General features: G+C 38.7%; 1 pseudogene; it reads left to right on the forward strand.

Annotated features, from left to right (window-relative positions):
• The first annotated feature begins 4,243 nt into the window (after positions 1-4,243).
• On the forward strand, positions 4,244-11,317 carry LOC145805468 (tetraspanin-10-like; annotated as a pseudogene).
• Positions 11,318-14,220: the final 2,903 nt, after the last annotated feature.

The following is a 14,220-nucleotide window of genomic DNA, read 5'->3' on the forward strand; positions in this document are numbered from 1 at the left end:
GAAAATTCAAAACTAATAAATGATTGATGTAATGAATTATTTAAAACTAACAGATGATTGTTTTTACCACAAAAAACCAAAAATATTTGAAATTTAATGAATTGTTGTTCCTCAAATGAATGAATTGTCTATAAAATATAATTAATTATATTAGTTATTGTTGTTTCTGGAAAAAAAAAATCATATGTAAAATTAATTAAATCTTACTTTTGGTCAACTATATCATAAGAAAGTTGAATGGATTAGGGATTTAATCCATTGAAAAGAATTTAGTTAATAAGTTGAATTACTCAAGTTTTATTAGCAAATTTACAATTTAAAACATATTAGAAGGGTGATTTTTTTTTTTTTAAAAAAGAATATTTGAAATTTAATGAATTGTTGTTCATCAAATGAATGAATTGTCTATAAAATATAATTAATTATATTAGTTATTGTTGTTTCTGGAAAAAAAAAAATTCAAATGTAAAATTAATTAAATCTTACTTCCGGTCAACTATATCATAAGAAAGTTGAATGGATTAGTGATTTAATCCATTGAAAAGAATTTAGTTAATAAGTTGAAGTATTCATGTTTTATTAGCAAATTTACAATTACAAATATTAGAAGGGTGATTTTTTTTTTTCACTTTTAATTTAGTACTTGAGCTTCAATTATTTTGATTATTTTGTTACGGTAAATTCTGTTATACGTAACTTTTAATAATTATATATAAAAGTAACATTTTCATTAAGCACATTCAAATATAAATAAAACAAATTACCTAATATTTTGCTCATAATTTTTATTTTATTATGCATGAGAGTATTGAGTACGTCTATATTCTCTCTCTCTATATATATATATATAGCATGTTGATACTGTCTCTCACTAACCTCACCCTCTCTCTCTCTCTCTATATATACATATAGCATGTTGATACTGTCTCTCACTAACCTCACCCATACATGGAGTATGAAATTATATCCTTTTTTTTCTTTCTCTTTTTGTTTAAAAAAAAAAAATTATTTTCTATATTTGGTTTTACTCTTGTGGATGTTATTTTTGTAATTATGGTTTTATAGGCTTATTTTGGGTCACTTTGAACCCAAATTTAAGTTGGGCCCACATGTCTTTTGGGATGTGTCCAAGTGGTAACATATTCCTTACTACATGGCAAGTCACATGGTGAAAACCATTCGTCAAAATCATTTATAAGTGAATAAGAAGTTGACGTCATTTTCGAGTTCGTGAAATGGGAATTTGAAAGTGTCTAATGCGGGTTTCCTTAGTTTGGTTGTCCCACATTAAAACATTAAGAAAGCTTGTATGAGTATATAAGCTCTAGGTGGACATACTTGGATTGGGCCCCAAGGGGCACCTCAAGTTTTGCAAATAGAGGAGTTATGGACAAAGTGGGCTTGGCCTAAATCCACCACACACGCTCGCCGTAGTTGTCGTTCCACTGGGTGTGGATTGTGGGTCAGGTCCTAACATTAATTTTTTTGACAAAATTCATTTGAATTTTTAACGGAATAAATTAAAATTTTGTGCCAAAAATTCAAATTCGAATTTTCTGTCTGAACTTGTGCCTCTCCAGTCACCTTTCTTCATCATTTTCGATGGTTCAAATTCACACCAGTTCGGAGGGTTTTTCTGCCCTTTTGAACAGGCACCACAATGTTTATAAATATAGACCTTTTCTAGCAGATTCATTATTCCAATTCATTTCCACTTTCCTTTCCTTCCTGCATTTACACTTCATATTAGTTTATAGAATTTTCAGAGAGTTGCAGAACTCAGGTTTGGTTTGCAAGACAAATTATTTGTAGTGCTACTACAATCTGTGAGAGTGATCATTGTATCCTGGGCGATAGATGCCGATAAAACCATGAACACTTGTGTGGCAGCAAATCTGTCTTAAAGATAGAGTGTCACACACTCGACTTGATCAAAAGTTTGTTGTTCTAATTTTTGAGACAAGAATATTTCTACAAGTATTTTATTTTTATTATTTCAGTTTCATTTCTTTACACAGAAGATTGTTCCAACAATTTTCTATATTCAATTTTACTCCAGTGGATTATTTTTGATAGTTATGTAAACAATTTTTATTATCATAGTTTCTTTAACTTGTTTGCTTGCAATTCAGTTAGATTTTTATTTTAATACTCTCTCTCTCTCTCCTACATTTATTTTTTTAATTATCAACCCATCATTTTGGAGAAGTTATTGGTTGGTCTTGGGGCATTGTCCCACACCATTCATTGAGGGACAAGTGTTCTATTGTCTCCTAAAAAGAGACAAAAAATGTGGTGGGTCCCACAGATTCAGCCAATTACAGCTCAGTTAGAGCACCGCATCATCTTGCACCTGGAGCAAAGAATAATTTTCCATTGTTTTGATGCTTACTAGCCACCAACAATGGATGATGTGGGCAAGAGTTAGAGTTAGAGAGAGAGAGAGAGAGAGAGAGAGAGAGAGAGATCATGAAGAGCATAGAGGGGACCATTGAATCATATGAGAGAGGGAGATAAGAAGGAGAAGGTGGTGGTGGTGGTGGTCTGAAGCAATAATATAGTGATCCCAATTTTTCCCATTATTTATTGTATTTCAGACTCGGGTCTAGTGGTTGTATGTTGTTGTCTTATTCTTGTTTCTATCCTTAAATTCTTTGTATTTGAGTTGTGGGATGTGTTGGTTAGATTTGGAATAGGTTGGTTGGGTGTTGGAACAAATGGTTGCTGTCCAGATTTTGGTTTCTTCGCTCGAGCGAGGATTTTGTTGCTCGAGTGAGCCTTGGGTTTTAGCTTCTTTGCTCAAACGAGAGTTCCTGCACTCCAGCGAGCTTTGTGTGGTGTGTCTCTTCGCTCGAGCGAGCACTCTTGCGCTCGAGTGCTCGAGTGTGCATTTGCGTCTTTGAAAAACCTGAAGGTTGGTATTCTTCACTCGAGCAAGGCTTTTGTCGCTCGAGCAAGCGAGCTCTACGTTTTGTGTTTCTTCACTCGAGCGAGAACTCTTCGCTCGAGTGAGAACTCTTGCGCTCAAGCGTGCGTCTGGGTTGTAGACCTGAAGCTTTGAATTGTGTGCTCGAGCGAGGTGTTTATTGTGTCTGGTCGCTCGAGCGAAGAGCGACCACTTCTTCGCTCGAGCGAGCCTCGCATATATCAGATCGCGACAGCAGTTCTCTTCTTCACTTTTTGATCTCTTTTCATCTTCAAACCCTAATTTCGGCAGCCTCTCTCTCTCTACACACACTTCTCTCTACAAATACACCTTATTCTAGTGGTTCTCTACCCTAGTCCCTTTGTATAAAAGTTAGAGTTTGACTTGGGCTATATTTGGATCCGAAAAAGTGTTGAATTGGAGCACTTTCAAGTTTCTTGATCTTCTCTTTTGAGCTCCTAACTTTCAGGTAGGGATAATCTACTCCTTTCTATGAGTTTTAACATAAATGTTGGGCATTTGTATAAATGTAGGGATTTTAAAAGTTTTGGAAAGTTAGGGTTTGATTTGAGATTATAAAAGAGGGGTTTCATGGTTTTGGACTCTGTTGTGAATATGAGGTTTTGGAATGGGGTTATTGGTGTACAATTGATGAAATTGAGCCTTAGAAGTGTTATTTGAGAAAGAAAGAAAAATGCCCTAATTGGGATTAAATGAATTATTTGTCAAAATAATGAAATTAATTATGGGAGTACATAATTGAGTTGGAAATGATGAAATTGGGGGAAAATGTAATTAATTGGTATAGTTGGAATAAAAATTGCTTACCTTTGGAAAATGTGTTAATTTATTTGTTTGATAAATTTAATTATCTGTTTAGAAATAACTGTTTTGGGCTATTGGTGGAAGATAGCCATGATTGTTGTAGAACTGCATGATGATTAGGTAAACTGAAAGTAATCAATTGAACTATGTCATTGAATATGACGGTTGGATTAACACATGGAATATGATAAAGGGTTTATATACATTGTATATGTATTTTGTTTGGGAGGAGAAAGGGGATGTACTTCATGGTTTGAGAGGAGATAGGGGATGGACTCCATTGATAACTAAGTTGGCTGGAGTGTCCACGATGAAAGTCACAAAATCTTTAATACGTTTGAATGACGTTGATGATTGAAGTGTTGATATTATGAGTTGTAGTCTCATTTTAAATTGTTGATGATTGAAGTGTTGATAATATGAGTTGTAGTTTCATTGTGATTTGTTGAGATAAAGAATGATATACGTTAATGAATTTATTTGGATAAATAAATGGAAATGGATTGGAATATGGTTGTAAATGTTGATTGGTTATGGAAAGGATGTACGTTGGTTTACATGTGTTAAACATTTATCTGATGTTAATGTTTTAGTTATTTCTCATATTTGGTTTAGCATATCTCTTTTGGGCTTAGGCTTACCCTTCTTGGGACACCATTTTCAGGTACAGGGGCCATGCTACCTCCAAGGTCTTAGCTTGGGAGCTCTAGGAGTTGAAGGCTCCGTCTTTTGTTATTCTATTTTGTTGTGTAAATGTAAATTCAGGCCGAGGGCTTTATGTGTAAAGTGTTAGAACTCTTCTTTTGTTATACCCAAGTTATACTTAGAAAGATGTAAGCCCGTAAGGCATTCTTTTGTTATTACCCCGTGTTATCATTTGTAAGAAGACTCTGATGAATGAAAATGTGTTATTTCTTTATGATTATGAATCTTATGTATGATTGCCTTTATATCAATTTTGAGGGCGTTACAAATAAAAGCAAGGAAAGGGGCAGGAGGGTTAGATACCTAGTTTGGCCCCAAACAATGTGAGAGGGCAGTTTTTGCTAATCAATAGCAATGAGCAACTCTATTATTAGAAGTTCTAGGTCCCCAACTAAAAGTGAGTCCTCTAAGAAATGACAAAGTTTAATATCTCACATGCTTGCATCTATCATTCGACACACACAAAGGAATGGTTGTCCTGGTATCATTTGTTAGAATATTTTAATAAAAATAAGGGAAATAATGGTCCTGTGAGGCCCATTACGAGTCTCATTTCAATAATCCGAACCATTTAATGTGTAGAGCCCTTCCTATATTTCATACGCTGATTGAATATCGATAGCCCCTTGATCAGGATACATTTTTATTGACAATTTATTTTTAAAATCTTATTTACTATTAATAAAAAGATTCTAATCAATGAGCTATCAATATCTGATCAACATGATTTTTTTTTGTAAGGATAAAGTACTCAACAAACTGTACACATTCAATGGTTTGGACAATCGAAATAGGACTGATGGTGAATCTCATGAGCCCAACAGTGCTATCTAGTCTACAAAATGAACTAAAGATAATCCTTTCCCTAAAAATAATATTATATGTACATTCATTATATTCATCATTACTACAAAATACTTAATATGTTTAATTCTAAATATCATTCTAATGTTTATTAATGTTATTATTCAAAATTGTGATATTAAGTAGTTTGACTTAAAAACACCTATATATATATATATATATTGTTTTCTCAAAGAGAGATTTTTTTTTTCAATAAATAAAAAAAGAGGTTCCATGAGAGTATCATAACTTCCATAGGCCTTCACCGAGAGAAGAAAAGAGGAGAGAAATAGGACAAATAAACAGGAAGAAAAAAAAGATAAAAGTGTCATACTTTAACATATTTCGTGAGAAACGATTTTTGATGAAGTTTTTTTTTTATATTAAACTACTTGTCAGTGGTCTTTTAGGTTGGAGTTATGCTAGGGATAGTAAAAAAACCTATCAAATATTTGACCAAATGTCTTATATAAGTGTGGGTCTCTCAGGATCTCACATTAGTGAGAAATCCACACCCATGTGAGACATGTAGCCAAATATTTGGTAAAATTTCTGAGATCTCTAATAGCATCTACAGTGGAGTCGTCAAGGGGTGTGTTAGTGTCAGCCATTACAATTCTGGCTAGTGAAATGCTCAAATGATGCTCTAATTTTGGCTAGTGAAAGGCCATTATGAGGTTTTAACTCTTCAAAGCCAAGCTAGCCATCCAAAACATTGGAATTTAAAGAGGGAAACACTTGACCACCATTCAATTCAGCTAGGGAATAGAGGAAGCAAACTGAAAATTTGGATGGTTCCGCCATCCCGCGCGTCAAGTCCTTTTTTTGATTATCGGTTGAGAAGTTGGATAGAAGGCTACAAAAGACACCATCTTTTTCTTTTTTTGCTCGTTCAAAGATACCATTTTTTGGGGGGTCTAAAGTTAATGACACGATAGTAATTTAATTGAAAATGGCTTAGAAGAAGATTTTAGGTTGAACTAGTGTGTACATGTCTTTGCAAAGTTATTTTTTACATATATAATTTGTATAACATTATTCAACTACTAATCTGAAGATTGACCGTAGGATGCAGATAAAACTTGACACAAAATTCAACAGCCAAACAGGAGGGATGATACCTCCCTTTCTCCAAGAGAGACAGAGATAGTCCCAAGACTGTCCCTATTTGCCTATTGATTTGTCTTTCTTGGCAGAGTGCTATTTGTGATATTTATTTTCCTAGTGCATTGGTTTAGATAAAAATAAAAATAAAAAAATGAAATAAGGAGGATGAGTTCTGCACTCTTTATGATTTATTTTTTTTTTTGAAAAAAAATTCCTTTCTTTTGAATATTTTCTTCTTTTGTGGGTGAACAACAGTGGCCATTAATATCTTCTGCTTAGGTACAAGGAGTATTAACTTCAAGATTATAGCTCACGTTTTCTAAAACAGGTACACATTGATCATTATACATGCTTAGCAGTTTAGAGTATCAACATGAGAATACTTTTTTTTTCTTTTTTTAAATCTGGGTTTTTCTTCCAGCTAAACAACACCCTTTACTGGGAGCGTTTAAGGAGTTGTCTTGTGAAATCTGATGACTGTAATAACCTGTCCAATAAGGCCCACTTTGCTACTTTAAATTCTCATTTCTTGCCTGTTCCTAATGAATTAATGGTGAAGTTTTTACCTCTCATTGCAGACTCTTAAACAATACAAACTGGCAAAACTAACCCCCATTTACGTCCCTTATCCTTTTTATTCTAAATAATTACATTTTGGTCTCTCTCTCTCTCTCTCTCTCTCTCTCTCTCTCTTTCTCTCTGTGTGTGTGTGTGTCACACACACACATTATTTTCTTTTCCTCTTCTTTTGGGGTTTCAATTCCTCAGGTATGGTTATCCTGCTGTTAATGCTTCATGTTACAACTTGATCTTTCACCCAATCAGTTCCAACCAGGATTGCAAAATTTACAAAATTCCAAGGCAATCAAGTGCTACAATTGTAATTCCTGCAAGTAAACATTACTACGTTTCCCATCTTCTCCCTCTATTACCTCTGTCATATGAAATTCTCATTGCCCTTTGCTTTTCCTGTATATTATGCTTCTAGGACAGGTGTTGCACAATACATGAAAACTGAATGGACGGTGGTTGCAATCTTTAATGTGGTTTTGTTTGTTGTTTTGGTAAGAAACTCCTCTCCATCCAGTTTGGAACAAATCAAATTATCTTTTTCTCATTAGCCAATGAGGAACAACAGATAATATGGAATATGAATTGCATTTTATATCTTCTACTGTTGAAATTGACAAAGTGTATTACGAAATTAGCATAATATTTGTAGATAATCAATTTAGTGACTGTTGAATTCACCCCATGTGAAAGGAGTGATCATCCAAGTCAAGTTTGGTTGGCAACAATGGGAAGGCAACCAACCAAAGTCCACCTTGGCGGCCACCAACCATCTTGAAGAGTCAAGGATGGAGGCTGCCCAAAGGCTCTCCCACCTACTCCCTCACCTATAAATGGAGGTTGAGAGGAGAGGCCAAAGTGTGAGTAAGTGAGTGAGGAAGAAAACCGTGAACCAAAGAGTGCGAGAGATGTGAGGCGGAGAGACCGTCTCCCTCGGTGTGAGCGAGGGAGACGGGTGAGTGGCTGAGTGAGGAGAGTGTGAGCTCCTCCTCTATTGTAATCTTTCTGTAATCTCCTCATTGGTATAGTGATAACCGGTTACTCTCCCGTGGACGTAGGCATTGGGCCGAACCACGTAAAATATTGTGTCTCCTTGTGTGTGGGTGTGTTTTTCTGCTTGTTTTGATTTCTATAAGGTCTTGGGCGGGATCCCAGATCCCAACAAGTGGTATCAGAGCCTCGTCGGTGGCGTTTCGGAACAAAAACAGCGTGTTGTTTGAAACTGCCCAGAAATCAAGTTGCTCGAAATCAGGTTTTGAGCATACCAGGAGCAAGGGCTCGAGAAGAGGAGTCCAACCATATAAAGCAAGCACCCAGAGGAGGTCCCACGCGCCCTCACGCGCTACCTGAAGAAAGAGAGTGAGGCCCAGTCGCTGCACGCGCCTCCACGCGCCGTTCAGGCAACCGGCGCGTGGTCCCAGTCTCAAGCACGCGCTCCACGCGCGGCTGAAGGAAGAAGGCAAGTGGGGAAGGCGCGTGTAAGGCACGCGCAGGCCACGGGGGCGCCACGTCAGCAGCCGCGTCATCAGACACGTCAGCATAAAGATGCCAGTCGTACTGCCACGTGGCAGACAGGTCAGCGACACGTGCCAGCCCACGTCATCGCCACGTCAGCAAGATTGTGCCATGTCATCTGCCACGTCAGCATTCAGAGGAGGGATCCAGTGCTTTGCGGCGAAGGTACAGCCGCAGATCTGAGGCGTACAAAATGTTTTGGCTAGATCAGAGCCATTTGGAGTCTGTTTTTGGTGATCCAATAGTGGTTTCCGACTATTTGGAGTATTCCGGACACATCTGTACGGTCAGATTTTGGAGACGGTGTTTCTGTAAAAGGAAGGCAGATTAAAGTGGCGGACGGCGTCAGGGACAGTGGATGGAATATTTCGTTGGTACACGGAATATTCCTTAAACTTCTGAAAATTACAATTTGGCCCAGAATTTTCAGAAAATTGTGGTGTGGCCCAGTTTTCGGGGAAAGTTTTCAGTGAGGTCCCTGGAAGTGCAGCGAAGGTTGGTCCTAGCTAAACGGACCGCTCCGGACGCAACCGCGATGTCAGAATAGTGAAATTCTGAATGGTTTGGAAAGATTGTCAAAACATGGGTGTTTGCCATCTTCAATACTCGAAGGAAGGTTGCCGGATATTGTGGAACGCTGCGGATTCACTGAAGAGGTTAGAATGGGTAGATTCTGACCCGATTGGACAACCAGATACAGATTGAGATAGATCATTGAAGACCAGAGGAGATCAGGCTTGATCAAATGGCAGATCGAGGGAGATCAGGATTGGTCAGGGGCGATCAGAGGATTGCAGACATGATTATCTCAAGATCAAAGGTCTAGGAAAGTTCTGTCAAAAAGACACTGTCTAAGGAGACTGGTTCTTAAGTGGGACCGGTTGTGACCCCACCAGTCTTTCCTGGGAACTTTCCTGGTTGTTAAGGTGATCGGAGGATCTGGTTCAATCAAAAGAGAAGACCATTCATCGACGGATAGATGATTTGGCAACCAGTACAGGCTCAGGGAAATACTGTGGCTGTTGGAGCTACTGTATACGATAAGGTACTAATGGTATGTGGACATGTAGAACAATAGTTGCAGAGGAGCATACTAAGCGCAGAAGTACAATTGCAGACGTGCAACAGTGCAAGGGTACGCTAGAGTGTCGTACAGAGGCGCGAGAAGAGTGTGCAGCAGCGGGTTGTTGACAGTTCACAGGAACTTCCAGACAGAGAAATTGAGACAGGTAAAACGCAAGAGTGCGTGCCAAGGAGTGGCAAGTCTTATTTCTCTATGGTGGTTTCTTTAGTTCCATGGCAGCAGATGATAGAGTTGATGCAGATCTCTCAAGCAAGCTTGACGCAGGGAGACCAGAAGCCATGGGTGCGAGCACTATGCACGGAGTTGCATAGTGGTAACTTGTACAGACCGGTGGAAGTTGTCTTGACAGAAGGGCTAACTGTCAAACATCAGTACGGACAAGTGAGACAGAACCGAACATCAGGGATTGCAGCACAGACAACAAGCGTATGTGGAAACGCCAGGAGGTTGTTCAGAAGTGCAGAAGGGCAAAGGCTGGTTGTTCAGAAATAAGCTCCGAGCAAGGAAACTTGAGGATGTTGATGTGTCAAACTCTGAAGTTTTCTAGTTGCTCCAGTGTTCATCATGCAAGGAGTTGCATGATAGTCAAGGGCATCCAAGCGGGGGGTGCAGGACATCCAATCAGGGGGTGTCGGATATCTTGGTTGCGCAAGTTCAAGCATAGCAGGTATAGACATCCGAGACAGGAAGCATGGAAGAGATCTGTGTGAGATAGGAGCAGTGGCTCTCTCCAAATCAGAGAGTGGTGTGAGTTGAGTTGAGGATGTCGGATTCCCTCCTCCTCTTGTATCTCTGGTGTTTTATCTCTAGCTTCAGGGGATGCAGCGTCTCAGTGAAGAGATGCAGACTTTGTTGAATTTGGGCGTGACAAGATTAGCAGCAGTATGTGCAGTGGATCACCTCACATGGGTTGAGGGGGTGATTTGTTGAATTCACCCCATGTGAAAGGAGTGATCATCCAAGTCAAGTTTGGTTGGCAACAATGGGAAGGCAACCAACCAAAGTCCACCTTGGCGGCCACCAACCATCTTGAAGAGTCAAGGATGGAGGCTGCCCAAAGGCTCTCCCACCTACTCCCTCACCTATAAATGGAGGTTGAGAGGAGAGGCCAAAGTGTGAGTAAGTGAGTGAGGAAGAAAACCGTGAACCAAAGAGTGCGAGAGATGTGAGGCGGAGAGACCGTCTCCCTCGGTGTGAGCGAGGGAGACGGGTGAGTGGCTGAGTGAGGAGAGTGTGAGCTCCTCCTCTATTGTAATCTTTCTGTAATCTCCTCATTGGTATAGTGATAACCGGTTACTCTCCCGTGGACGTAGGCATTGGGCCGAACCACGTAAAATATTGTGTCTCCTTGTGTGTGGGTGTGTTTTTCTGCTTGTTTTGATTTCTATAAGGTCTTGGGCGGGATCCCAGATCCCAACAGTGACAATGTTTATATGATCAGGACCTTCTAATTGAGTTCATTTATTTTTCTTATAATTATCTGTTATGAAATCAGTCAATAATCTACTTTGTGGGATGCTGTGCGAAACAAAATGCTGCAAGGAGCCACTCTAAAGTTTGGAACGGACCTATGTATCTCAATAAATCTTCGTTTGATGGTAAATTTGTTCACATTCCTTAAAAATCACACTTTCGATCTGTAAGTTGTTTATTGTTGATAATTTTAGACAAATAGGTACACATACACCATTGTTTCTCAAGCACTGACTGGGAAATTTATAGCTGGAGCATCTCTTTTCTGAAGTATTACAATTCTGTAAAGGTTTTTATCATTCATGTGATTATGTGTTAGTTAGAGAATGCAAGAAAGAATGTTGTATCCATCACATGCTTCAAAGGGAGTTATTATTATTTCAATACCTCAAAATGGTGCATTTTTTTTGTTCTCTTCAAAATACAAAAATCAGAAATTTGGGGACTGCTTATTCTTAGAAGGTTGATGATACATGAATCTCATCAAAGTAGAGCTAATCCCAGTTGGGTTCATTGGAAATTTCAACGCTTAGCGGATACTAAAAGGTTGTTTCTTCCATCTGAAGGAAGAACAGGCCAGAAGGCCCATTATCAACCGTCAAAGCTAGCTTTACAGGACCTTTTGCACCTTCTTCAGCCGTGTATTGTCCATTATTAAAGCTCAATTCTGTTTTACAAAAGCCAAGAGTAACTGAATTTATGCCAAAATTTGGGAATTTTTTAGCCAAAACCCTTGTGTAGGCATTAAGAGCTGCTTTGGAGACAACATTAGCAGAGAGAGCAGACCTTTGGACTCCAACAAATCCTCTTTAGCATCTTGTAATCACTACCTCATCTACTTTCTATAGCGATCCCGGATTTACCCTTGTTGTATAGTGATCCGGACATGTGTCCGTGGATGTTGGTAGTTGTTTATTATCTTGTTTACATCCTTTCCTACTTTGTATTTGAGTTATAGGATGTGTTGGGCGGGTTTGTTACAGGTTGGTTGAGTTTACAAACCAAAACTAGTTGCCCAGATTTTGGCCTGTACGCTCGAGCGGGGGTTTGGGCGCTCGAGCGGGGATTATACCCATCCAGTAATTGTTGTGCAGTGTTGTACGCTCGAGCGTGGAGTTGGCCGCTCGAGCGGAGGCCTGGTTCTGCAAAAGTGCTGGGCGAGAGCATTCTGCGCTCGAGCGGGAGGTTGGCCGCTCGAGCGGAAGTCTGTGAGTGGCCGCTCGAGCGGGGTGTTTTACGCTCGAGCGGAGACCTGGGTTAAAGTCCCGAATTTGTGACTCTTTAAATCACTTTTTCACTTTCTCTTCTCTCTCTTACTTTTCTAAAATCACCATTGTTGAGCCTCTCACTCTAGACTCTACCTTCTCTCTAGGTTTTGATCTAGTAGGAGTGATTTACTCACCTTTGGCCTTTACAAAAAAGTTGTTGATCGTCGAGGGCTTCATTTTAATCTGAAAATCTCGGGTTTTGGAGCACGTTGGGTTTTGTCGTCTTCTCCTTTGGAACTCCGAATTTGAGGTAGGGATAACCTACTCCTCTCTATGGGTTTTGTCTTTAAATTTTGGTATTTTGAGATGTTGGGCTTGGTTTGGTAATCTTGTAAAGGTTTGGGGCTTTTGTGTAATTTTTACAAAGGTTGGGGTTTTATTCATAATAAACCTAGATGCATGTTTGGCATAGAAAAATGGAACGATTGTTGAATCATTAATGAAAATGGGACCTAAGGGTTGAAATAGTAATTATGGAAAATGGCCTAATTACATTGTTTAATTAATTGGGATAATTAATTGGTGAGAAATGAGGAAATGAAATGTTGATTGAATATCCATTTGTGCATTTATTTTCTGTTTTAGAAATAACTGCTTTGGGCTATCGGTGGAGGATAGTCGAGATTGTTGTAGACAATGCATAATGATTAGGTAAACGGAAACTAATCAATGGAATGTGTCATGGAACTTGACGGTGGATAGAATACATTAATTGTGTGTATTGTGTGATTGTATATAGAACCAATGTGTTTATATACGTTATGTGTAGAGGAGGAGATAGGGGATGTACTCCGCGGTTTAGGGGAAGATAGGGGATGTACCTCTAAACCGGATAGGTATTGGGAGGAGATAGGGGATGAACTCCGTAGACAGAGCTCATATGCTTGTCTAGAGAAGTGAATATAGAGCTCATATGCTTATCTTTGTGAAGTGTGGATACAGCTTATATGCTTATCTGTGGATATTGTTGATATACATATCTGTTGTAGAATGTGGATACAGCTTATATGCTTATCTGTGGATATTGTCGATATACATATCTATTGAGAATGTGGATATAGCTTTTATGCTTATCTGAATGTGAGATATAGTTTTTATACATATCTGTGGAAATGATGATAGAGCTAGCATGCTTATCTGTTGAAAAAGGGAAAATGAAAAGTAATTGGGACTTGTAAGTCGTTGACATAAATATGTAATTTATGTGATTGTATCAGTGTTGACCAACTATCAATTGCTAATGTTTTAGTCATTGTCCATGGTTGGTTTAGTGTATTTCTACTGGGCTGTGGCTCACCCTATATGGGAATATCATTTTCAGGTACAGGAAGCATGCCACCTCCAAGGACATAGCTTGGAAGGCTAGAGGTGGACATAGTGTAGTTGTTTTACTTTTGATGTATTACATGTAACTTCAAGCCAAGGGCTTAATGTGTAAACGAGTTAGTACTCTTTTGATGAAACCAAGTGTTAACTTGGAAAGCTGTAAGCCCGTAGGGCATTTTGTTTTGATGCTAACATGTAATACTTATGTAATGAAACTCAATGAAATAAAGGAATATGGTTAGTTTATATGTAAATGCTTGTATTATCTGATGGGTTTAATGTTATTATTTTGAGGGCGTTACAACTTGGTATCAGAGCGTACCGGGTTCGAATACTTTGGGTACGTGGGAAGTGATTAGGATCACAATGGGTTTGTCTCGCTTGATAGAGACGTAGATGTAGTACCATATGCTATGTGTTTATTTGATAACATGCTTATGTGACTATGTGGGTATGGGATTTAATTTCTAGGATGTTGATTGGATCCTTGAGTTTCTGGGAGTCTTGTTGGAAAAGCATTTGATCAACGCTGTTTCTAACCGGAACTCTAGTAACGCCTCGGGACTATCATTATCCGG

This window comes from Camellia sinensis, chromosome 13, assembly GCF_055761805.1.
Source record: "Camellia sinensis isolate YWXY chromosome 13, ASM5576180v1, whole genome shotgun sequence".
In the NCBI taxonomy this organism is placed as follows: Eukaryota; Viridiplantae; Streptophyta; class Magnoliopsida; order Ericales; family Theaceae; genus Camellia; species Camellia sinensis.